This window comes from Chiloscyllium punctatum, chromosome 15 (genome assembly GCF_047496795.1).
Source record: "Chiloscyllium punctatum isolate Juve2018m chromosome 15, sChiPun1.3, whole genome shotgun sequence".
In the NCBI taxonomy this organism is placed as follows: domain Eukaryota; kingdom Metazoa; phylum Chordata; class Chondrichthyes; order Orectolobiformes; family Hemiscylliidae; genus Chiloscyllium; species Chiloscyllium punctatum.
Window position 1 is genome coordinate 91,796,242 of NC_092753.1, and position 22,725 is coordinate 91,818,966.

The window sequence follows — 22,725 nt, forward strand, 5'->3', positions numbered from 1 at the left end:
CTTAAGTTGTCAAAGATGAGCACTTGAAATGCCACAGAATATAAGGCTACAGGCCAAGTGCTGGAAATGGGATTAGATTTGATGGATGTTTACTGACATTGCTCCTGTTATTCATGCCAGGGTTGGGTGGGGACGGCTGGTGCACGGTTTGCCATGCAAGAAGTCAAAAAGCAAACTGGGTCAGATTTACTTGTGGTCTTCCAAGTTGGACACAGTGCCAGGCAAAGAGGGTATTGCCATGTCAGGTATGCAATGCCTGATGGCGGGAGAGGAGGTATGGTTAGTAAGTTCACAGATGACATCAAAATTGGTGGTGAGGTGAACAGCGAAGAAAGTTACTTCAGAGTACAACAGAATCTTGATCAGATGGGCAGATAGGCCGAGGAATGGCAGATGGAGCTTAATTTCGATGAATGTGAGTTGCTGCATTTTGGAAAAGCAAATCAGAGCAGGATTTATACACTTAAATGCAAAGGTCCTGCAGAATTTTGCTGAATAAAATATCCTTGGAGTGCAGGTTCATACTTCCTTGAATGTGGAGTCGCAGGTTGACAGGATACTGGAAAGGTGTTTGGAATGCTTGCCTTTGTTTGTCAGAGCATTGAGGATAGCAGTGAGGGGTTATGTTGCATCTGTACATGACAATATTTAGACCACTGTTGGAATACGGTGTGCAGTTCTGGTCTCCCTGCTATAAGAAGCTTATTGTGAAATTTGAAAAGGTTCAGAAAAGATTTTTAAGATGTTTGCAAGGTGGAGGGTTTGAACTATGGGGAGAGGCTGAATAGTCTGAGGCCTTTTTCCCTTGAGTGTTGGAGGTTGAGAGTTGATCTTATAGAAGTTTATAAAATCATGAGGGGCATGGATAGGTTAAATAGACAAGATCTTTTCCCTGAGGTAAGGGAGTCCAAAACTAGAGGTTTAAGGTGAGAGGGGAAAAATTTAAAAGGGACCTCAGGGGCAATTTCTTTTCACACATAGGGTGGTGCGTGTATGGACTGAGCTGCGAGAGGAAGTGGTGGAGGCTGGTACAATTATAACATTTAAAAGGCATTTGGATGGGTATATGAATAGGAAGTGTTTGGAGGGATATGGACCAAGTGCTTGCTGGCAAATGGGACTAGGTTAGCTTAGGATATCTGGTCAGCATCAACAAATTGGACCGAAGAATCTGTTTGCGTGCTGCACATCTCTATGACTTCATAACCCTGAGGTTGGGAAGAACCTACTGAGAACCAATGCTGGTGGCTCCCTACTGACGTCATCCCTCAAACTCCCTCCCCCACCATGACTGGAATAGAGCTTCTGGTGGACCTTTGGAGGATGCATCACCAGCAGCAGCCAATCTCCCTGATGGCACTAGCAAGCAATGAAAAGCTGCCACCCTCTGATTAGCAGTTAACACTGAAGTGGGATTTATAATAAATGGTGTTACAAATGATCCTTAAATCAGAAGCGATCAATGGGAGATTTAAAAGTGATTTTCAAGATCATGAGTAGCAAAGAAGAAGTGTTTCCACTGACGTGGAGATTGATAGCAACGATACAAATTGAACGTTATAGAGCACTGAGAAAGGCTCTTTGGCCCATCATGTCTCTACTGGTCAAAAACAACCACAGAACTCTTCCAGCACTTGGCCCACAGCCTTGCATGCGTTTAGTGTCACAAGTGCAAATCTAATACTTCTTCAATGTGTTGAGGGTTTGTGCCTCTCCCACATTCCCAGGCAGCGAGTTCCACATTCCCAGCAGCCTCTGGGTGGGAAAGGGTTTCCTCACAGCCCCCTCTAAACCTCCTTTAAATCTATGTTCCCTGGTCTTGGATCACTCCATCGAGGGGAAAGGTAAAGGTAATTTGCAAAAGAGCTCAACCCTACCCACAACTCCCCCCCCCCCCCCCCCCCCCTCCACACCCCCACCATGATAATCTTTTTTTATACAGTGACGTGTACAGTAAAAAGCACTGCATGAGAGTGTGGTGGAAGAAGTGTCAGTGATGCATTTCAAAAAGAGACATGATATATATTTCGAAGGTACAGAAGTACAGGCCAGTGCTGTACTGAGTGTGTATGGATTAGGGACTAACTGGAGGGCTCCTTCAAAGATCTAGATTAGGTATGATGGGCCAAATGATCTGCTTCAGTGCTGCAAGATTACACAATGCTGTGAATCAAGTTGAAAGCTGACAAACCCATTTTATTCTATGTCATTGCAACCATTGGAGAGAGACCAGTTTGGGCTTTGTGTAATTTTGGTTCAGTCACTCTCAGTGGAGGCTCTAATAACTCCTGATTGCTGGTAGTGAGTGAGTGAGTGAACAGCAGGGACTCTGGAAGATTACAGGGTTACCTAACGAGCCTGTGATTTAAACTTCATTCACACTGGACAGATACGCAGGGTGATGGGGTTGGGGGTGGGGGTGGGGGTGCCGGTGGGGTGGGCGGAGGGGAGGGGTGGATTGTGTGAGTGTGGACATTGAGCAGTATGTGGAGTCCTTTCATGACAAACCTCTCTCAAACTTCTCTCACACCAAGCAATGAACAAGCCACCTTCTCCCCTCTATCTGAGCACCCTGCCGCCTGCCAATCACAGGGTAAGAGTAAAGGAGTTCAAAGGCGCTGGCTAAAGTGTTGAAACAGCTGTTATCAACGCTGCTTCTCTCTGATGCAGCACAGTGTTTCTGACATTGCTGATTGTCACTTAAATGGTATCAGAAGTGGAAGAGATGGGAACCTAGAGTGACAAGCTTTCACTTGCGAATAGTGTTGGGATGATGGCTATAGTGCTGCACTGACTCTGTGGAGGTGCACAGCAAACTGAATGACAGGTAGTAATTAATGTCTAGGATGTCTCTGGTCAGTGCCTGGTATCTGTGCAGATAACTGATCCCACCTCCCACCTTCTTTAAAGCTCGCGGCGAAAACTACTTCCTTGACCAAGTTTTTAGTCATCTGTCCAACTGTCAGTGGAATAAAATTGCTCTCCAAGGTGGTGGCGGAGTAGGGCTCCTGAAGCAGAGCTCGTCCACTTTGTCTATGTCTTTCCTTTCCTTTTCTTTCTTTTCGCTTTTTTTTGTCTTTTTCGTTTTACCACCTGACCTCGAGCAACATCGACAATGCGCGAACTCCCGGCCTCAGCATGGGCTCAAAGTCCTAGCCTCAGCGTGGACTCGGACTCCTGGCCTCTGTGTGGACTCAAGTCCCAGCAGTCTCAGCCCTGATATGAAACCTGGCGTAGTCAGGGTTGGAAGGACTGTTATTCGGAACTCGTATTTCTCTATTCTTCTAATTTAAAGCTAAGACCTTTTATTTCTTTATTTTTCTGTTTTCGTTCCCCTCAGAATTTGTACTTAAGAATCTGTAACTAGGTACCTTTGTACCTAAGGTGGCACTGTAAGTGGTGACTTGTGAACTTTTCACTGTACTCATGTGAGTACATGTGACAATAAAGCTAATTCTAATTCGAAAACCATGGGTGCTAAAAATCAGCCATAGACACCCATTCTACTGACTGCACAAAGATCTCTTGATGGAAATGCTGTATGTTTGGGTGTTGGTTAGTGATGGGGTCAGGCTTGGCTGTGTGTTGCAGTCTCACTCTGTTTTTCTCTCTGCCTATAGTGTGGAAACAGGCCCTTCTGCCCAACCAGTTCACACCAACACTCTGAAGAGTAATTCACCCAGACCCATTTCCCTCTGACTAATATACCTAATACTATGGGCAATTTACCATGACCAATCCACCTGACCTGCACATCCCAGTGCTACGAACTAGTGAGGGCAGGAATAGGAGGATAGAGCAGATGAGTGAATGGCTGAGGAGCTGGTGTATGGGAGAAGGATTCACATTTTTGGATCATTGGAATCGCTTTTGGGGTAGAAGTGACCTGTACAAGAAAGACGGATTGCACCTAAATTAGAAGGGGACTAACATATTGGCAGGGAAATTTGCTAGAACTGCTTGGGAGGATTTAAACTAGTAAGGTGGGGAGTGGGACCTAGGGGGATAGTGTGGAAAGAGATCGATCTGAGACGGGTACAGCTGAGAACAGAAGTGAGTCAAACAGTCAGGGCAGGTAGGGACAAGGTAGGATTAATAAATTAAACAGCATTTATTTCAATGCAAGGGGCCGAATAGGGAAGGCAGGTGAATTCAGGGCATGGTTAGTAACATGGGACTGGGATATCATAGCAATTACAGAAACATGGCTCAAGTTTGGGCAGGACTGGCAGATTAATGTTCCAGGATACAAATGCTACAAGAAGGATAAAAAGGGAGGCAAGAGAGGAGGGGAAGTGGCATTTTTGATAAGGGATAGCATTACAGCTGTGCTGAGGGAGGATATTCCCGGAAATACATCCAGGGAAGTTATTTGGGTGGAACTGAGAAGTAAGAAAGGGATGATCACCGTATTGGGATTGTATTATAGACCCCCCAAAAGTCAGAGGGAAATTGAGAAACAAACTTGTAAGGAGATCTCAGCTATCTGTAAGAATAATAGGGTAGTTATGGTAGGGGATTTTAACTTTCCAAACATCAACTGGGACTGCCATAGAGTTAAAGGTTTAAATGGAGAGGAATTTCTTAAGTGTGTACAAGACAATTTTCTGATTCAGTATGTGGATGTTCCTACTAGAGAAGGTGCAAAACTTGACCTACTCTTGGGAAATAAGGCAGGGCAGGTGACTGAGGTGTCAGTGGGGGAGCACTTTGGGGCCAGCGACCATAATTCTCTTCGTTTTAAAATAGTTATGGAAAAGGATAGACCAGATCTAAAAGTTGAAGTTCTAAATTGGAGAAAGGCCAATTTTGACGGTATTAGGCAAGAACTTTCGAAAGTTGATTGGAGGAAGATGTTCGCAGGTAAAGGGATGGCTGGAAATTGGGAAGCCTTCAGAAATGAGATAACAAGAATCCAGAGAAAGTATATTCCTGTCAGGGTGAAAGGAAAGGCTGGTAGGTATAGGGAATGCTGGATGACTAAAGAAATTGAGGGTTTGGTTAAGAAAAAGAAGGAAGTATATGTCAGGTGTAGACAGGATAGATCGAGTGAATCCTTAGAGTATAAAGAAAGTAGGAGTATACTTAAGAGGGAAATCAGGAGGGCAAAAAGGGGACATGAGATAGCTTTGGCAAATAGAATTAAGGAGAATCCAAAGGGTTTTTACAAATATATTAAGGACAAAAGGGTAACTAGCGAGAGAATAGGGCCCCTCAAAGATCAGCAAGGTGGCCTTTGTGTGGAGCCACAGAAAATGGGGGAGATACTAAATGAATACTTTGCATCAGTATTTAGTGTGGAAAAAGATATGGAAGATATAGACTGTAGGGAAATAGATGGTGACATCTTGCAAAATGTCCAGATTACAGAGGAGGAAGTGCTGGATGTCTTGAATGGTTAAAGATGGATAAATCCCCAGGACCTGATCAGGTGTACCCGAGAACTCTGTGGGAAGCTAGAGAAGTGATTGCTGGGCCTCTTGCTGAGATAATTGTATCATCGATAGTCACAGGTGAGGTACAAATGTGGTGCCACTGTTTAAGAAGGGCGGTAAAGACAAGCCAGGGAACTATAGACCTCAGTGGTGAGCAAGTTGTTGGGGGAAATCCTGAGGGACAGGACGTACATGTATTTGGAAAGGCAAGGACTGATTAGGGATATTCAACATGGCTTTGTGCGTGGGAAATCATGTCTCACAAACTTGATTGAGTTTTTTGAAGAAGTAACAAAGAGGTTGATGAGGGCAGAGCAGTAGATGTGATCTATATGGACTTCAGTAAGGTGTTCAACAAGGTTCCCCATGAGAGACTGGTTAACAAAGTTAGATCTCACGGAATACAGGGAGAATGAACCATTTGGATATAGAACTGGCTCAAAGGTAGAAGACAGAGGGTAGTGGTGGAGGGTTGTTTTTCAGACTGGAGGCCTGTGACCAGTGGAGTGCCACAAGGATCGGTGCTCGGACCACCACTTTTTGTCATTTACATAAATGATTTGGTTGCGAGCATAAGAGGTACAGTTAGTAAGTTTGCAGATGACACCAAAATTGGAGGTGTAGTGGACAGCGAAGAGGGTTACCTCAGATTACAACAGGATCTGGACCAGATGTGCCAATGAGCTGAGAAGTGGCAGATGGAGTTTAATTCAAATAAATGTGAGGTCCTGCATTTTAGCAGGACTTATACACTTAATGGTAAGGTCGTAGGGAGTGTTGCTGAACAAAGAGACCTTGAAGTGCAGGTTCATAGCTCTTCAATGTGGAGTCACATTTAGATAGGATAGTGAAAAAGGTGTTTGATATACTTTCCTTTATTGGTCAGGGTATTGAGTACAAGAATTGGGAGGTCATGTTGTGGCTGTATAGGGCATTGGTTAGGCCACTGTTGGAATATTGCGTGCAATTCTGGTCTCCTTCCTATCAGAAAGATGTTGTGAAACTTGAAAGGGTTCACAAAAGATTTACAAGGATGTTGCCAGGGTTGGAGGATTTGAGCTATAGGGAGAGGCTGAACAGGCTGGGGCTGTTTTCCCTGGAGTGTCGGAGGTTGAGGGGTGACCTTATAGAGGCTTACAAAATTATGAGGGGCATGGATAGGATAAATAGACAAATTATTTTCTCTGGGGTTGGGAAGTCCAGAACTAGAGGGCATAGGTTTAGGGTGAGAGGGGAAAGATATAAAAGAGACCTAAGAGGCAACTTTTTCACACAGACGGTGGTACGTGTACGGAATGCGTTGCCAGAGGAAGGGGTGGAGGCTGGTACAATTGCAACATTTAAGAGGCATTTGGATGGGTATATGAATAGGAAGGGTTTGGAGGGATATGGGCCGGGTGTTGGCAAGAGATTGGGTTCGGATATCTGTTTGGCATGGATAGGTTGGGCTGTACATCTCTATGACTCGATGATGTTATCTAGATTAATGCCAACCTGAGGTTGACCTTGTCTGCTGAAAAATTGCACGGGCTGATAATACCCCAAATGGCAGTCTTGTATATTGGTACAAACCCTTCTGAGTATTAACTGTAACATTCTTCTGGGAATCCTCATATAACCGCAATTGCAAGTATTTATGCCTCATATCCAGCTTCGTGAAGGATAGCCCACCCTGCCAGCATTGGCTCTTTAATCCAGCTGTGAAAAATGGTTTACTGTTTGTTTACAGCTAGCCTCCTCACGAGTTAAGATTCCATCAATGTTTACACCAATTTCATTTGCAAATGTCTTGATCACTTCCCCTACATATGAGTCCAAATATGCACACCTGAAACAGTAAAGGCCCAACATTGAGACCTGTAGAACCTCACTGAAGACATGTTTTTAGTCACAGAAACATCACTCTATACCATCACCCTCAGCTTCCTTTCTTTAAGCCAATTTTGGATCCAACCTGCTACTTTACCTTGAATCCCACATGCTGTTACTATCTTGACCAACCTGTCATCGATACTGTACAGTGTGGAAGCAGGCCATTCAGCCTATTGAGTCCACATCCACCGTTTGAAGAGCATCCTACACAGCCCAAAATCCTAACTCTATTCCTGTAACTCTGCATTTTCCATGGCCAATCTACATGACCTGCACACCTTTGGACTGTAGAAGGAAACCAGAACACTCAGAGAAAACCTATGCCAACACACAGGGAGAATGTCCAAACTCCAACAGAGACTGTTATCCGAGGGTGGAATCAAACCCGGGTGCCTGGCTCTGTGAGGCCTATCACAAGGGAACTTATCAAAGCCTTGCTAAAGGCCGAGTAGACCCCATCAAATGCATTGCCCTCATCAGCACCGCTGTTTACCTCCACAAAAAATTTGGTCAAATTGATCAAACATGGCTTTCCTGTGAACAAATCTATACTGATTATCCCAGCTGAATCCAAGATATCTCTCCCAATATGAGGCCATGCCACCTAAAACTGTTGTCTTTCAGTTGAGATGTGAAAATACAGCCCCTCCCCCTCCTCCCTAGCTCATATAAAAGATCCTGTGGCACTTAAAGAAATGTTTAAAGAAGTTTAAAGAAAAGGAGAGTACTTCTCACTGAGAAAGTAGATCCGAGGAAGGGTCACTTGATCTGAAACGTTAACTCTGATTTCTCTCCACAGATGCTGCCAAACTTGCTGAGCTTTTCCAACAATTTTTGTGTCTAGTTCTCACTGAGCCTAATTTTTACACCATGTATTGTCTCGTCAAAACTCCTGTCGTTTTTTTCTGGGTAAATTATTGGTCAATTTTCCTAGTTTGTCACAGTGAATGCCCTTCACAAATGACACTATTGGCTGTAAAACACTGCAGGACATCATGACATGATGAAGGGTGCTGTAAAAACAAGTATTTCATTAAAAAGTGGGAGTGTTAAATGCAAAGGAAGCCATTGTCTTATTGCTGTCTCTCACTGGGTGTTGGCTGAGCTGTTTGGATCGTGCATCCCCATTTTAAGTGATTAAAGACTTCACAGCAATCTAGGTTTGTTCAATATATCGCATCAGTTGTATGACACTTTGATCTTTTACTATTAATTCTGCGTCCCACGATGCTGCCCCACTAGCTACCTGATGAAGGAGCAGCACGTTGAAAGCTTTCAAATAAACCTATTGGACTATAACCTGGTCTTGTGTGATTTTTAACTTTGTCCACCCCAGTCCAACACTGGCACCTCCACGTCACGTTTGGATAGTGTCTGACAGAGCATCAAATGGCAGGAATTGTACTGTGCATGTTGAGAATGGAGCAAGGGGCATTGTGTATGAAAGGCACCGGCATGTAACCTGACAGCCTCAACTCTGTTACTTGTCAGCCTATCAAACAGTAAACAAAAAAACATAATTCTCCTGTGATTCATTACAGGTGGGCAGCAAACTATTTACCTTCGAGATTGGCATATATTTAAAGCAGCTCTGTGTGCCCACAAAGCATTGGGCTAAACCCATTGTTAAAAACCGTACGGTGTATCACATGTTCAAAGTCCCCTGCCATCCAACTCTGGTTGGGCAGCTGCCCTCGAGCAGCTTGGAATTCTGGGTACTGATTAACCAGGCATTGGGCTTGACGAAAGTGATAGGAGATTTCTTTTTTAAACTGACTAGTGCCCAATTGAAATTCCTGTTCGGCGGGCTCTTCAGAAAGATCATTTCTGGGATTGTCGAATCTAGAGGCAATTGGCTCAGGCTTTAATAAAAGCCAATTCTTTCAGATGCTGGAGATCCGATATAAAAGCAAAACATAGGAAGGGCTGGAAAAACTCAGCAGGACTTGTGGAGGGAGAAACAGTTTAGTGGATATCTGAAAATTTTTCTTTTCCACGCAGAGGGCGATAGGTACTGTATGTGGAATGTGCTGCCTGAGAGGGTGATGGAGGGAGGTAGTCTCACAACATTTAAGGAGCATCTGGATGAGCACTTAAGACGCAGGGCTTTTGCCCGAAACGTCGATTTTCCTGCTTCTAAGGTGCTGCCTGACCTGCTATGATTTTCCAGCTCCACACTCTGAACACTTAAAATGCCAGTGCAAAGTTGGCTCTCGACCAAGTGCAGGCACATGGGATCTGTACAAAGAACAGTACAACACAGGAACAGGCCCTTCGGCCCTCCGAGCCTGCACTGACACACTTTGCCCTTCCTTATTAAAACAGTCTTCACTGACAGGATCCATATCCCTCTATGCCATTCCTATTCATGTATTTGTCCATGTGCTTCTTGAATGTTGCAATTGTGTCTACTTCCACCCCCTCTTCTGGCAATGAGTTCCAGCCACTCACTACCCTTTGTGTGAAAAACATGCCTCACACATCTCTTTCAAATGTCCCCCCTCGAACCTTGAACCTGTGTCCCTGAGTGATTGACCCCTCCACCCTGGGCAAAAAAAACTCATAATTTCCACTCTATCCATGTTTTTCACAATCTTATAAACTTCTATTAGGTTGTCCCTCAATATCTTGTGTTCCAGTGAAAACAAACCCACTCTATCCAACCTTTCCTCATAGCTAAAATCCCCATACCAGGTAACATCCTGGTAAGCTTTTTCTGTATCCTCTCCAGAGCATCTACATCCTTCTGGTAACCAGAAATGTATGCAATCGGTTTTGTTAAAATGTCAAAAAAAAGCTGCACGTTCATTTTTCTGCCATCACCAGAAGCCAAGACTGAAGAAGCCCAATAAGAGTTTCAAAAAGAAACTCTTACACACTCACTCCCTCTCTTCACCTTCCACTCTCCCTCCACATGGTGCGCGCTCCCAAGGCCCTGCCACTGCTCCACGATCAACAGCCCACTCCCTACTCTGCTGAGTCCGTGTGTCCAACCCCTCACCGTGCCTGGGGCTGGAGTCTGTGTTGGGGAGGTAGTTTAGTTTGGTGTTTATTAGTCAGCACTGATACAATGGGCCGAAGAGCCTGTTTCTATGCTGGATGCCTCTATGACTCAAAAAGACCAAAGAACTGAGCTTACTGGTAATCAAAAATAAAATCAGGATTGCTGGAAGAACTCAGCTAATGGTCAAAAAACCATTTATTCCTTTCCCCTCACCCCACCCCATCTTCAGCATGTACTCAAACCTTTTCCCAGCTACAATCAGTTCTGAAGAATGCTCACTGGACCCGGACTTTTTATTCTCTACACAGAGGCTGCCAGCAGTTTCTGATTTTGACTCTACGACTCTATGAGTCAGAATTAATGTTTTGAGTCCTGTATAACCCTTCAGAATCAGCTCTTATTTCACACTACTTCATTATGCAGCTTAGGGTCGAAACTGATCAAATTCTGATCATTGGACCATAATCATGTGGGTGGCATGGTGACACAGTGGATAGCACTGCTGCCTCACAGTGTCTGAGACCCAGGTTCAATTCCCACCTCAGGCAACTGTCTGTGTGGTGCTTGCACACTGTCTGCGTGGGTTTCCTCTGGGTGCTCTGGTTTCCTCCCACAGTCCAAAAATGTGCAGGTAAGGTGAATTGACTATGCTAAATTGCCTGTAGTGTTAGGTGAAGGGGTGGGTTGCTCTTCAGAGGGTTGGTGTGGACTTGTTAGGCCGAAGGGCCTGTTTCCACATTGTCAGTATCACAATAGAAGTTATTTTCTTTGGTTCACATAAAGGATGTAGAGGTTCTTGGCCATTTGTTGCCCACCCATAATTGCCCAGAGGGCAGTTAAACGTTAACCACAATGCACAGGTGAACCATAGGTCTTGTGATGCAGTAGGCTATTCCCCTGACACTGAGTCAGAAGCCAGAACAGAAAGTGCTGGAGAAACCCTCCAGATCTGAAAGCCTCTGTGGAGCAAGAAACAACATCAGCATTCTGAGTCCAGTGATCCTTGTGAATGTATCGGGGAAATGGTGGTACTTATACTTTCAGTTCTGGCAAAGAGTCACTGGACTTGAAATGTCAACACTGTTTTACTCTCGCTGGACCTGCTGAGTTTCTCCAGCAACTTCAGATCTCCAGCGCCCACAGTTCTTTGTTTTATTTATCTGAGTCAGAAGCCTTTGAGTTTGAGACCTCCTTCAAGACTTGACAGACAAGGAAGGTGCACTCACAATGTGGCCTGAGCGCCATCTTGCAAAACCTTCCAGTAAAACAAAGAACGATAAGTGTTGGAAAACTGAAACAAAAACAGAAAATGCTGGAGAAACTCAGCAGATCTGGCAGCACCTGTGGAGAGAAGAACAGAATTTCTGAAGAAGAGTCCCTGGATTTGAGACGTTAACTCTGGTTTCTCTCCGCAGTTGCTGTCAGACCTGCTGTGAGTTAATCTCCTGCTTTGGTGATGCAAGTTGAGGAATGATTATTAGATTTTCTTCATGGCATTTCTCTGAAACAATGCTATGGGACGTCTTAAAGCCATATAAGAGGGGCCTCAGTTTAACTTCTCCCTTGCGAGTAGTGCACGGGGTGTGTCAGCCTAGATTTAAGACTCAAAAGAAGGAGCTGGAATAAAGCCATCTGATTCAGAGGCAATGCTGCTACCCCTTAAGCCATGTCTGAAAGCTCATTAAATCATCTAATACATGCACATCAACAGCAAATCAAATATCCACCACTTTTCTTTCCCCAAACTGTCTCCCAATATTGATGGCACTGCAAAGCAGTTTGACAAGATGTACATGTCCTACCATTGATATCTCTTCAAGAATGACCCTGAAGAGTCAGTCCGCTTTTAGATCAAGCCTCAAGTGGTAGCTGAACCATAAAGATATAGGAGCATTAATGGATATAAAAACATAAGAATGAAGAAACCGGAGTAGGCAATTCAGCCCCTCGAGCCTGGTCCACTTTAAAATAAGCATGGCTGATATCATTTCAATCTCAACCTCACTTTCCTGCCGCTCCCAAAACCTACCCATCCATGACTAATTAAAATCTGTCCATCTCCTCTTTAAATTTACTCAAATTTAATCCTGATGAGGTGGTGCTGGTGTTGGACTAGGGTGGACAAAATTAAAAAGCACACAACATCAGTTTATAGTCCAACAGATTTATTAGGAAGTACTTCTAAATAAACGTGTTGGACTATAACCTGGTGTTGTGTGATTGTTGAGTTGAATCCTGAAACAGGAAGAAAATTGTGAATTCTGCAGTTTCCTCTCCACAGTCCAAAGATGTGCAGGTTAGATGAATTAGCCCTGGTAAATTGCCCTGTAGTTTCCAGGAATGTGCAGGGTTACAGGCATAGGGTAGGGGGCTGGGTCTAGATTGGATGCTCCTAAGAGAATTGGTGAAGACTCTGGGCTGAATAACCTCTTCTCACAGTGTAGGCGTTCTATGATTCTGTGTTAAAGCTGTTTGATGATCAATCTCTAATAGACCATTAAATATTATTCTGAATAATTTATGTTTCAGTTTCTGTTTGCAAAAAAAACTGTCAATGTTTAAAAAAAATTGTGGCCTCAGAGTCTGAAACAGTCAAGTGATGTTCTGCGATACATAAATTAAAAGAAAGGAAATGACTATATTCCTCCATTAATATGAATATGATTTTTCAGGCAGAACAGACTTTTTTTCTTGGTTTTGTTAGTTTTTAAGCCACCTTTACTTCAGACAAATGAGCTTCCATCCTTTGACCCCAGACCAATTTAATCTCAAGTCACAGAAAGGTGGGGCTGAATTATCTTTCGATGACCCAATCAAATTAAGGCAGGATCTCATCTGAAGTTAATAAAGAGCAGAAATTTATGGAGAAACTCAGCATGTCTGAGAGCCACTGTTGAGAGAGAAAGCAGAGTAAATGTTTTGGAGAGGTGGAGCCAGAGACCAGAGAGAGAAAGACACAGTAGGTAAAACAGCATGTGAGGGCCAGTTTTGATGAAGGGTTTCGTCCTGAAACATTGACTTTCCTGTCCCTGAGAGGCTGTCTGACCAGCTGTGCCTTTCCAGCTCCACATCCATTGACTCTGACTTCCAGCATCTGCAGTCCTTACTGTCTCTGAGAGAGAAAGAGAGTTGGGCAGACAAAGGGATTTAGATTATTTTTTAGATTCAGATTTAGACTTTATTGTCATGTGTACTCACATACAGGGTACAGGAATACAGTGAAGAGAGTACAATGTTGCCATACACGGTCCCATCTTAGGTACAAAGTACCTCGGTGCAAGATCTTAGTTGCAGGAATGGAAAAATAAAGGAATAACTTAAAAAGTTCAGCAGTACGTCTTCTTTGAACAAAAGTGGAAAAATAAAGAAACAGTTAATAAGTCAAACATTGCAGTCCTTTCTTAAGCCATAGGCCTGCACTCGCTCCAAGCTGGGCTCTCCCCAAGAGGGCTCCCTCTCCGCTATACTGGGCATGCTTTCACCTGCACTGGGCAAGCACCCACCTGTGTTTGTCACCCACCATTGCCGCCAACTGACGCTGCTGATGTCCATCGCACACGCCAGACATCACCGCCACTCATAACTCTTTGGACCTGACCGATGCTGCCACCATCTTTCATCACTGTCACTGCCACCATCTTTCATCATCACCGCAGTGGCCATCTTTTAGCACTGCTGCTGCCATCTTTCATTACCACCATGACTGCCATCTTTCACCACTGCAGCCACCATCTTTCACCACCGCTGCCACCATCTTTAACCACCACAGCCACCATCTTTCATTATCACCGTTGCTGCCACACCGTTTCATCACAGCTTATGCCATCCATGCCCACTGTTGGCCCCAGCCATTGCCATGCTCCACTCCCACGTTAGCTGCCTCGCTGCAGAGTTCCGCTCTGGTACCACTCTGGATATCGATGAAGCCATGATGCCGCTGACCACGACTGAGCTTGAAATACTAAAGGACTAAAAAGAAAGGAAAGAGATAAAGCGAGAAAAGAAGAAAACAAGAAATGTGGTCAGACCAGGTGAGTTCTCTGAGGAGCCCAACTCCATCCCCATCTTGAATGTGATAGCAAATGATAAGCCAAGGAAGTAGGAAAGCCAATAACAAGAATCATAAATCAGCAAGAATAGGTTGGATGTGCTGAAAGTAGCCCTCGTCTGCTTAACTGTCTTCCTCTCTCTCTTTCTCTCTCTCCCTTTCTCTGTATTCTGTCTCCACCTAGCAGCTTACTCCTTTCCTCCTCTCCCCATACCACCTTTACTCAGCTTCTGTCTGTTCTGAGGGAGGGTCACTGGACCTCGAAACATTAACTCTGTTTCACTCACCACAGATGCTGCCAGACCTGCTGAGTTTCTGCAGCGATTTTGATTTTCGTTTCAGATTTCCAGCACCTGCAGTTCTTTGTTTTATCTCGTCTAAAGTATTGTGTACAGTTGTGGGTGCCACATTACAGGTAAGATCTGAAAGCATTGGAGAGTACGCAGGAACAATTTTAACATTTTTTTATCAGGCTCTGACCAGCCAGCTCAGAGCCAGTCCCTAGACTTGCGGGATCAGGTTATGGGAATTGTTCCGGTGAAATGGGAGTAAAGATTGTCTGTGAGGCTGCCAAGAGAAAGCGCTGTCCCACATCAATACTCAGTCATGGCTCTTCAATAATTAACGTGGTTTGGATTGTGATGATTAGTAGCTGCATGCAGTATTCTTCAGGGAATAATTTCAGTCCCCACCAATTGACTCGAGTATATATTAGTCTTCAGTAATTGATATCAACTTCCAACAATCCTCAGGAATTGATGTTTTGTAAATCAGCCCTCTTTAATTGATTAACACAAACCTTGTATTTTATTCATCAGATGTGTGTTGCCGGCAAGTTATTGCAAAATGAGGGAAGGCGATGGTGAGCCCTCTTCTTCAACCATTGCAGTTCCTGTGGTGTCGGCACACCCTCAGAGCTGTGGGGGGATGGACTTCCCAGCTACAGTGAAGGAATGATGACGTAGTTCCAATTCAGGATGGTGTATGACTTGGATGGGAACTTTGCAGATGGTGGTGTTTCCGTGCACTTGCTGCCCTTTTTCTTTTGGACACTGACAGGATGTTGAGAGGTGCTCTTCCAGACACTTTGATGAGTTTCTGCAATGTCTCTTGTCGATGGTACAAGCTGCTACCACAGTGCGAGAGGGTCTACTGCCTCAGAACACTCAACTTCTTACTTTTTGTCGTTACTTGTCATTGTACCACAGAGCTAGTTAAGTGATTGGTTACTAGTAACTGCAAGGATGTTAATGGTGGAGGATTAGGTGAAGGTGGTAATGCTGTTGATTCGTAAGATTCGCTTTTTTCTTGGAGATAGTCATTAACCGGCAGTTGTATGACATGGGTTTATTGCCACTTATTAACTCAAGACTGAATGTCGTCCATTTCGTATTAGATATGGATGTGGTTTGTGTCTGCATTTGAGACCCATGAAGGGATGGTGGCTCATTGGTTAGCACTGCTGCCTCACAGTACCAGGGTCCCAGGTTCGATTCCAGCCTCGGGTGACTGTGTGGATTTTGCACATTCTCCCTGTGTCTGCGTGGGTTTCCTCCCACAGTCCAAAGATGTGCACGTCAGGTAAATTGTCCATCACGTTAGGTGCATTCGTCAGAGGGAAATGGGTCTGGGTGGGTTACTCTTCGGAGGGTTGGTGTGGACCTGTTGTGCTAAAGGGCCTGTTTCCACACTGTAGGGAATCTAATCTAATAATAGGTACTAACCACAGTGCAATCATCAGCGAATGTCCCCAACTCTGACCTTATAATGGGGCAGGTTATTAATGCAGAATGTGGAAGATAGTTGAGTCTCAGACACTACTTGAGGAATACTTCAGTATTTTCTTGGCATTAAGATAATTAGCTTCCAACAACTGCAACCTTCGTGCCAGCCATGGCTCCCACCAATGCCTGGCACTTATCAAGGGATGTCGCTAACCACTTATCAGCCTCAGCCTGGATGTTTTCCAGATCTGGCTGCATACAGAAAGAGTTAGAAAGTGCGGTGCTGGAAAAGCACAGCAGGTCAGGCAGCATCCGAGAAACAGGAGAGTCAGCGTTTCAGGCATACACCCTCCATCAGGAATGTGGATGGGGAAGGGGGCGGAGAGATAAATAGGAGGATGAGGGGGGGGTGGAGGTGGGGCAAGGTAGGTGGGAAGGCAATAGGTAGATGCAGGTGAAGGGTAATGGTAATAGGTCAGTGGGGAGGGTAGAGCAGGTAGGTAGGAAGAAAGATAGACAGGGAGGTCAGGTCAAGAGGGCGGTGTCAAGTTGGAGGGTTGGATCTGGGATGAAGTAGGGGGAAGGGAGATTTGGAAACTAGTGAAATCGATGTTGACGCCAAGTGGTTGAAGGGTCCCAAGGCAGAAGATGAGGTGTTCTTCCTCCAGTTGGCTGGTGGCTTTGATTTGACAGTGGACGATGTCCTGATAATCCCTGAAACGCTCTGGAAGTTGGCGTCTTGTCTCCACAATTCCTGATGAAGGGCTTATGCTTGAAACATCAAGTTGCCTGCTCCCTGGATGCTGCCTGACATGCTGTGCTTTTCCAGCACCACCCTTTTCGACCGTGATCCCCAGCATCTTCAGTCTTCACTTTCTCCCATCTTTGTTTGTCCAAAACCAGCCACAGCCGGTGCAGCAGATCTTTGAGCTGATCCATTGGTTATCAAATAACTTGGTTCTGTCTATCACAGGCTGCTTCTGTGATTGATAATAGTGTGCACTGTGTTCTGTGACTAATGATTCTATACACTAGTTTTCTTTGATTGATATTATTGTACATTTCTTCTGCAATGGAGATCAGCAGGCTTTGTTTGTCAGTAATTGAAATTGATGTGAGGTGAATACCAGATGAAAGTGGTTCGACATCAACCTTCAGGAGCAATGATTGACATTAGTCCTTAGGGGTTGACATCAATGAGCTGAACCTTTTGTGATAAACTTCAAGAGGTAACAGCCTACAAGCTGTCAGCAATTGGCATTAATCGGACTAGTCTCCACAGATAGACATCTTTAGGCACTAGGCTTTATTCAGTGACATTACCAAGCAGTGGTTGATTATTTCCACTGAGAAAGAAGTTGGTATTGAGCTCCAGCTGCTGAGAACAGCCAGCAACAGACTGTTGTTAGACTGACATGTTCAGAACGAGAGATGTTAGGCTGCAAATAGCCCCAATGTTTTGAAGCATATGTTCATCAATGATTGCTGCTGCGGAGCCCAGATGTTACAAAATGAGGACTTGCCAAGTAACCTCAGCTCCCGTGATCATCCATCAAAAACAAAATTATAGGTAACCTTTCGAGCTCAGGGCATAACAGACAATAATTCTGTCCTGAAAGCAAAAAGTGCTAGAGATCACAGCGGGTCAGGCAGCAGCCATGGAGAGAGAGCAAGCTAATGTTTCGAGACTTCAGGTGGTGAAGGGCCATCTTGACTCAAAACATTAGCTCTCTCTCTCTCCATGGATACTGCTTGACCCAACGTGATCTCCAGCATTTTATTTTGGTTTTCAGTACAGATTCCAGCACCTGCAGTAAGTTCCTCCGACATTGGTTCTGTCCTGGTTGATGCTGACTGGCTCAATTTCAGTCAGGCCCTGAGTGTAATGATGTTAAGAGTGGACTCACTTCTCCACAGTAGAGAAAAGGGAAGAAATCAAAAGGAATTATCACTCTGGATGTGTTTTTTTCTCTCAGAGACTGGATAAATACGAAATGCAAACTCAAAAGTCTTGTTTTCACATAGAGACTTTTACATCCATAAGGTGTAGCTGATGTGACTAAAGGCATATGAAGGGAGGTGAGGTAAATAGCTGTGGGAGAAAAGAAAGCAAGGACATATTAATAGGGTGCAATAACTTTTATGTAGAATGTAAAACCTAGGTATGGATCTGTTGGGACAAATCACTCGTTTGGATGGGCATATTTTGACATTCCTTCTGTAACCCATACACCACTTTCATGATCTACTCACTGGATGTGGGCATCTCTGGCTTGGCCAGCATTTATTGCTCAGAGGTCAGTTAAGAGTCAACCATATTGCTGTCGATCTGGAGTCACATGTAGGCCAGATCAGGTAAGGATGACAGACTTTCTTCCCTAAAGGGTATTAGTGAACCAGATGGATTTTTCTGACAATTGACAATGGTGTCATGGTTATCAATAGACCCTTAATTCCGGCTTTATTATTGAATTCAAATTCTATCATCTGCCACGTTGGGAATTAGGGGAGGTGATGGCTAAATGGCATTATTGCTAGACTTTTAATCCAGAGGCCCTGATAATAACCAGGGGACCCAGGTTTGAATCCTGCCACAGCAGATAATGGAATTTGAATTTATAAGTATGAGGAATTAAGAATCCAATGGTGACTGTGAATCCATTGTTGGTTATTGTAAAAACTCATCTGGTTCACTAATGTACGTTAGGGAAGGAAGCTATTATCTTTTCCCGGTCTGGCCTACATATGACCTCTAGATCCACAGCAATGTGATTGATTCTTATAAGCAATTAGGGATGGGCAATAAATGCTGGCCTAGTCAGTGACACCCTCATCCCGTGAATAAAAAAAAACAACATTTGAATCTGGGTCCCCAGAATATTAGCTGAGCTTCTGGATTAATAATCTCGTGATAATACCAGTAGGACTTTGCCTCCCCATGTTTCCTCGTGTGATAGGATTATCCTATGAGAAGAGATTGACTATAAAACATAAGAGCAGAAATTAGGCCATTCAGCCCATCAATTCTGCTTCACTATTCAATCATGGCTGATAGGTTTCTCAATTCCATTCTCCCATTTTCTCCTTATCTCCCTTGATCCCCTTAATACTCAAGAACCAATCTGTCTCAGTCTTAAATTTACTCAGTGACCTGGCCTCCACAGCCTTCTGTGGCAATGAATTCCATCGATTCGCGTCTCTTTGGCTGAAGAGGTTTCTTCTTATCTCTGTTCTAAAAGGTTTCCATTTTACTCTAAGACTATATGCTTGGGTCCTTGTCTTTCCTACCAATGGAAGCATCTTCCCAACATCCATTCTGTCCAGACCATTCAGTATTCTATATGTTTCAATTAGATCCCCCCCCCCACCCATCCTTCTAAACTCCATCCAGTATAAACTCAGAGTCCGCAAACATTCCTCATATGTTAAGCTTTTCACTCCTGGGACCATTCTTGTGAACTTCCTCTGAACACGCTCCAAGGCCACTACATCCTTCCTGAGATATTGGGCCCATAACTATGCATAATACTCCAAATAAGGCCTGAAATTTATAAAGCCTCAGAAGTACATCCCTGCTTTTATATTTAAGACCTCTTAATACAAATGCCATCATTGCATTTGCCTTCCTAACTTCTGACCTGCAAGTTTACATTGAGAAAATCCTGGATGAGAACTCTCAAGTCTCTTTGCACTTCAGACTTCTGAATTGTTTCCCCATTTAGAAAATAGTCCATGCCTCTATTCTTCCTACCAAAGTGCATGACCTCACACTTTCCCACATTATACTCCATCTGCCATATCTTTGCCCACTCTCCTAACCTGTCCAAATCCTTCGGCAGCCTCCTTGCCTCCTCAATGTTACTTGTCCCTCTAAATATCTTTATATCATCTACAAACCAAGCATCAGTTCCATCAGCTAGATCATTAATATATAGAGTGATAAGTTGTGGTCCCAACACCGAGCCTTGCAGAACACAGCTTGTCATCAGCCGCCATCCTGAGAAGGACCCTTTTATCCCCACACTCTGATTTCTGTCAGACAGCCAAATACCTGGTACTTTGTCTCTGACACCATGGACCCTTACCTTACTCAGTAGCCTCCTGTGCAGTACCTTGTCAAAGGCCTTCTTGAAGTCCAGGTAGATAACATCCATTAGCTCTCCTTGGTCTAACCTGCTCATTAATTCCTCAAAGAATTCTAGCAGATTTGTCAGACATGACTTCCATTTGATGAAATCATTCTAACTTTGCCCTATTTTATCATATATTTCCAAATATTCAGAAATCTTATCCTTCACAATGGATTCCAGGATGTTACCCATGACTGATTTTAGGCTAATTGGTCTGTAATTTTCCATCTTTTACCTTACTCCCTTTTGTGATCAATGGTGCCACATTAGTGATTTTCCAGTCCTCTGGGACCCTCCATGATTCTAGTGATTCCTGAAAGATCACCACTAACGCATTCATTATCTCTTCAGCTATCTCCCTTAGAACTCTGGGGTGTAGTCCCTCTGGTCCAGGTGATTTATCCACCTTCAGGCCATTCTATTTTACTAGCATCTTCTCCTTGGCAGTGGCCACCATACTCAGCTCTGCCCCCTCACTCTATTGAATTTTTGGAATATTACTCATGTCTACCACAGTGAAGACTGACATAGTGTTATTATTCCATTCCTCAGCCATTTCCTTGTTCCCCACTACTATCTTTCCAGCGTCGTTATCCAGCAGCCCAATGTCAATTTTTGCCTCTCTTTTGCCCTTTATTTCTCGAAATAAATTCTCACAGTCTTCCTTTCTATTACTGGTTAACTTAGTCTCATACTTAATCTTCTCCCTCCTTATTTCTTCTTTTGTTGTCTTCTGTTGGTCTTTGTAAGCTTCTCAGTCCTCTGGTGTCCCACTGTCCTTTGCCACATTATACGCTATCTCTTTAGATTTTATGCTATCCCTGACTTCCTGAGTCAGCCATGGTTGTCTCTTCCTCCCTGGACGATGCTTTTTTTTCCCCTTAGGTTGAATCTCTGCTGTGTCTCCTGAATTACTCCCAGAAATGCCTGCCACTGCTGTTCCACTGTCTTTCCTGCTTGGCTCCTCTCCCAGTCAATTCTACCCAGCTCCTCCCTCATGCCTCTGTAGATTAGCCCTTATTGCCCTGGAGTTGGAAGGATGAGTGGTCCTCTCGTCAAAGCAGGTAAAAAAATGACTGCAGATGGAAGGGCTTTTGCCCGAAACGTCGATTTTACTGCTCCTTGGATGCTGCTTAAACTGCTGTGCTTTTCCAGCACCATTCTAATCTAAACTCTCATCAAAGCAGATCAGGTTCTGAGAGGGTGTACCAGGATGGAGAGTAAGAGAACATGGCTCCTTGCTGGAGAGTTTAGAACTGAAGGTCACAGTCTCAAAATAAGGGGTCAGTCTATACTTCTAGTCTGGGATCCTTGGAATTCTCTTCTCTAAAGAACCACAGAGGCTATTAAGAACTTCCAGAACATGGAAGAGGTAGCACTCATCAGCGTTACCCTGTCAGAGATAAAATTCTTGTTACTGTTTGTCTTGATTGAGCAGAAACTCGATCCACTGAAAATAGATGGACTGGAGAGAAAAAGATGTATCGAGTTGTCAGCAGTTTATCAACTATTATTGAATAAATGCAAATATAATATTTTATTGATTAAGAGTCCTGGGAGTTGTGGCTCAATCGACCTTTCCACCACAGATTCCCTCATTACTTAAATCGATTGACCACCATTTTCATACAAAGGGGCCTTAAGTTAGAGAAACAACTGCAGGCTTAATGGCTGTGGTTTTGACCATTTTAGAACATACATTCACTTCTTAGTCACTTATGGTTAATAAACTTCTTGCAGTGTAGAAAAATGCCCTCAAAAGCAGCTGCAGCAAATCCAGAACTCAACTTGTGCACAAGGGTCAGCACAAGTTCACAGTTAATTGAGGTGGATGCCTGAAATAGGATCTGGGTCCCTAAAAAAAAATGTCAATGAGGTGGGTTAGAGAACTAATTAGACAAAGAGGTACCAGAAATCTGAAGCAAAAATCAGAAATTGCAGGAGACACTCAGCAGGTCTGGCAGCATTTGTGGAGAGAGAAATAGAGTCAACACTTCAAGTCTGGTGACTCTTCATCAGGTGGACTCAGAATGTTAACGTTGCTTTCTCCCCACAGTTGCTGCCAGATCTGCTGAGTTTCTCCAACATTTTCTGTTTTCGTCAGGGTGGAGACAATGCCTGTGGAATATCTGTGGAATTCACTACTCCAAAGTGAGGTGGATGCTGGGACAGTGAGTAAATTTAAGGAGGAATTAGGCAGATTTTTAATTGGTAATGGGTTGAAGGGATATGGGGAGAAGGCAGGAAATTGGGGGTGAGGAGCATATCAGCCATGCTCAATGGCAGAGCAGACTCAATGGGCTGAATGGCCTAATTCTGCTCCTGTATCTAATGAACCTATGAACTTATAATACCTGTTTTCAGAACTGAGTCATAGGATGCAATAAACCTATGTTGACACAGCAGGGCAAGGATTACCTAAATGCACAGAATCATCGGCACCTTTTCAATTACATAAATGATGGACACAAGCAGCAAATCATTTGGGGATGGATGACTTAATATGTTGCAG

The 22,725-nt window shown here is 44.0% G+C and overlaps 1 protein-coding gene across 2 annotated transcripts in view; it reads left to right on the plus strand.

Moving 5' to 3' along the window:
• Positions 1–22,725, plus strand: part of LOC140486503 (neural cell adhesion molecule 2-like) — a 1,585,952-nt gene that overhangs the window by 730,262 nt on the left and 832,965 nt on the right. The gene's annotated exons all lie outside the window — the stretch shown is intronic.